The following is a 4,061-nucleotide window of genomic DNA, read 5'->3' on the forward strand; positions in this document are numbered from 1 at the left end:
TGAACTACATGAACGCTGACGGCTGCGGCGTGCACGCTGTGACCCGGAAGTTGCACATGTGCAGGAGCACCGCACGCGTGCAGAATTTCTGGCCGGCCCTGATCTAAAGTGTTCAGTACTTAATCACTTTTGAATACATCGTGGGAGCAGACAGTGATCAATGTTATTACTAATAGTTACTATTATAATCAGTCTTGACCACAAATTTATTTATTCTGGTAACCGGTTTCGACCAACGCCTGTGGTCATCTTCAGACCAAAATGCTATATGAGCAGGAGCCTCCTTCTGGTGGTAAGTCACTTCTGCATGGAGTAGTGATTTACCACCAGCAGGAGGCTCCTGCTCATACAACATTTTGGTCTGAAGATAACCACAGGCGTTCGTCGAAACCGGAACCAGAATAAATAAATTTGTGATCAAGACTGATTGTAATAGTAACTATTGTTCGGTATTTGTTCTGGGTAGTTTGTGTAATAGTCGCTCAGCCTTATCGGAAACTATTTGTATGTCGTTATGAAAGCTTAGACGCTCGTCGATGTGTATTCCAAGGTCTCGTGTTGTATTACGTGTTATGGAAGTGTTATCCAGGTTGACCACGTAGTTTCTTTGTACTTTACCTTTTAGCTTTATGTAGACTCAATTGATAGCTGTTATGGTTAATTTATTGCTTTTACACCAATCGTTTACCTGTTTTAGAACGTTATTTGATTTACTTTCTTGATTTACTCTTGAAACGGTCGCCACTACCGCCAGTAAATCGGCTACATATGCGACGACTCGACTGGTGTGTTCGCTTTGCGCTACCTGTTGTAGTAGGGATTCAGTGGCAATTTTCCTTAAAATTGGCCCAGAAATAGAGCCCTGTGAGCATCCCTTAGCGATTTTCTTCACAGCCTTGCGATGTCCCGCACGCCCCTCTCCTATTCTGTCTTTACAATAATCAATACTGATCGCCACGATGTATTTACGTACTGAATTTTTAACTAAGTGAAGAGCACCATTGATTGCATCATCTATTGCTTTGTTTGTTTTTTTCTTATTAAGCCACAATGATACTAACTAAGGCCCCCGTGTGTCTGCACGTAAGCCGCTCCTTTATCTTAGCTAGAACATTTAGTAGAAATATTGGTCTACACGATTTTGAGGTCTGAAGAGTCCCTATCTGCCGATTTCTTAATTATGATTGTGTTCGCAGTTTTCTATATTGCAGATGTCTTCCCTAGCCTAGGGCCTCATGTAATACATATGCAAGAAATAAGGTAAGCTGTGAGGCAATTTGTTCTGCAACTTCTGCATGGATGCCCCAGGACTTGAGGCTATCCTCCTTTCTAACTTTGCTAGAGTCAGAGCGACCTCTTCTCGCATGAAAGGGCAAGCGACGCTGTCTGATGCGTATCGCTGTTTCATTTCTCTTCTTAGTTGTGCTTGTGTGTAGCTATCTCTTTGTAGGCCGTCGCCCGGGAGAAGTTTGTACTTCAGGCATTGTGCTGTGTCTCTCCATCCTTGAGTCATGACATCATCTGATTGCCTCAGCGTGGACAAAATTAACGGGGTCTTCATTCGCTCTGTCTACAGTCTATATTGTACTCCCCAAATGTTGTCTTCGAGTTGGGTTTGTATGTCACTTTCTCAGTATCGTCGTCTTCTCTCCAGGAGTAGTGTTTTGTACCTGAATGTAGTGTTTCTGTGTATGCTGGATCTTTCTTCTCTGTACCATGCTATTTTCGCCCTTTGGTACCGCTTTCGCGTCTTTCTTGTTAGTTTTAGTTCTTTATTCACTCAATGCCCCATGGAAGTTTCGCCTGTGTGCTGTCTCGAATTGATATCGCGTCAGTCTGTACTTCTCGTATTAGCTCTGTTAACTGGTGAATTTGAAAGTCAATGCTGCTTTTTATAGTCTGTAATGGGACGTACTCTCTGTCTCTTTGGTCGTGGCCAGTCAGCCTTACTCAGACAAAGTCTGTTGTTCCTGTCGAAACTTGAGTGTCTGTTAATTGCAGTCCCTGTAAGTATGACATTATGGTCACTATGTGTAAATCCTTCCATTTCTGCCTAATTGGCTGTTGATCTTAAGGTCCTGTCATTCACCTCAGTCATATCTATGTTGCTTGTGTGCCGGCCCTTCTGTGATAAGTGGGTGGCTGGTCCTCTATGTTTAGTATGTAGAGGTTTGATTCGTTTAAACCGCCATCTACTATTTGTCCCCTTTCGTCTGTAGTTGCTACATGCCACTGCGTAGGGCATGCGTTTATGTCTGCACATATAATTAACTGTCTGTTTACTGCGTAGCTGTTATGTCTTGTTTTAGTTCAGCGCAAAGATCTATTTCATGACTGTATTGGACGTAAAGTGTTGCTACCAGCCGCGTCTCGGTTCTCGCACCAATTTCTACAGACACAACATGGCTAGTAGTCAGTTGCGCAATTGCTGTCACATTTATTTCTGTATTTACCACTGCGATAGCTGCCACGGCTCGATGACTTCCAGAGATCACTATGACCTGTGGGGAGAAAGATGTTAGTTTCCTCTCCCTCGTGTAAGTTTCTTGGAGACTCACCAGGTCCGCACCAAGCTCTTCTGCCTAATTCGCTGCTTACAAGGATGGTCTTCATTGCAATAAACTGTAATATCTTAATTATGGACATTTAGTCTCTGCACTCTGTGGCTGCACTAGCACAGGGATGTTCTGCTGGGATGAGTCATACGTTGGTGACCAGTACTGTCCTCCATCTTGTTGTTGTTTGGGACCACCAGCAGAGTTCGATGTGTTGGGAGCAGATCGCCTGTCCTCATAACACAAATCCATGAGTGGGACAGACAACAACAGCCGGCGGGAGTGGCCGTGCGGGTCTCGGCGCTACAGTCTGGAGCCGAGCGACCGCTACGGTCGCAGGTTCGAATCCTGCCTCGGGCATGGATGTGTGTGATGTCCTTAGGTTAGTTAGGTTTAATTAGTTCGAAGTTCTAGGCGACTGATGACCTCAGAAGTTAAGTCGCATAGTGCTCAGAGCCATTTGAACCAACAGACAACAACAGCTCCTTGTCCTGCTCCAGCAAGTGGGCTGTGTGCGCCACAGGATCCCACATGGTCGCTACAGGTTCAGCTGGAGGTTGTTGGCTGCCACAGGTCCAGAGGTCGCTGCAGGTCTCGACAAGATGGCAGCCAAGGTTGCTACAGGTCCAGACGCAGGAGAGATCGGCATGTTGGCGCTCGACCCTGCAGGCTTGGACGCATCGACGGCTACTGCTGAACAAAGACGAGGGAGCATTACACACGGACAAAGACGAGAAAACAATCAATAATAATAATAATAATAATAATAATAATAATCCTAATCACAGACAAAGATGTGATATGGGATACTTAATTTTCTGTTTCCTTCTGTTCTGCAGGCAATGGCCTTGCCGCAGTGGATACACCAGTTCACGTCAGATCACCGAAGTTAAGCACTGTCGGGCGTGGCCAGCACTTGGATGGGTGACCATCCTGGCGACCACACGCTGTTGCCATTTTTCGGGGTGCACTCAGCCTCGTGATGCCAATTGAGAAACTACTCCATCGAATAGTTGCGGCTCTGGTCAAAGAAAACCATCATAACGCCCAGGAGAGCAGTGTGCTAACCACACACTCCTCCTATTCGCATCCTCAGTGAGGATGAGACGGCGGTCGGATGGTCCCGATGGGCCACTTGTGATCTGAAGACAGAGTGCTTTTCTGTTCTGCAGGGCTGTGTCGGACTGCGACTGCTGTTGGCGCTTTATGGTTCTTCTTCTTCTTCTTCTTCTTCTTCTGCTTCTGCTGCTGCTGGCTGACTGAGCAAGACTGAGGTCTCAGAGCTGCTGAGCCTGCCCTATATCGCCTCCAATGAAGTTACCATATACCGCCATCCTACTGGCTTAAGTCTAACATGTGACTGGATTAAGGGTTCCTATTGGTTCCCACCATTTTCCCCCTTCCCAGGCTGCCATCTTAGATTACGTCACAGGAGGGATGACAGTGCCCTCTGGTGGCACTACTGTGTACTAGGTCAGTTGGCATCCAGACCCCATGGAGAACACA

General features: G+C 46.2%; 1 pseudogene; it reads left to right on the forward strand.

The window, feature by feature from the left end:
- The first annotated feature begins 3,393 nt into the window (after positions 1-3,393).
- Positions 3,394-3,511, forward strand: LOC126185517 (5S ribosomal RNA; annotated as a pseudogene).
- The last annotated feature ends 550 nt before the right edge of the window (positions 3,512-4,061 follow it).

This window comes from Schistocerca cancellata, chromosome 4 (assembly GCF_023864275.1).
Source record: "Schistocerca cancellata isolate TAMUIC-IGC-003103 chromosome 4, iqSchCanc2.1, whole genome shotgun sequence".
Lineage (NCBI taxonomy): Eukaryota > Metazoa > Arthropoda > Insecta > Orthoptera > Acrididae > Schistocerca > Schistocerca cancellata.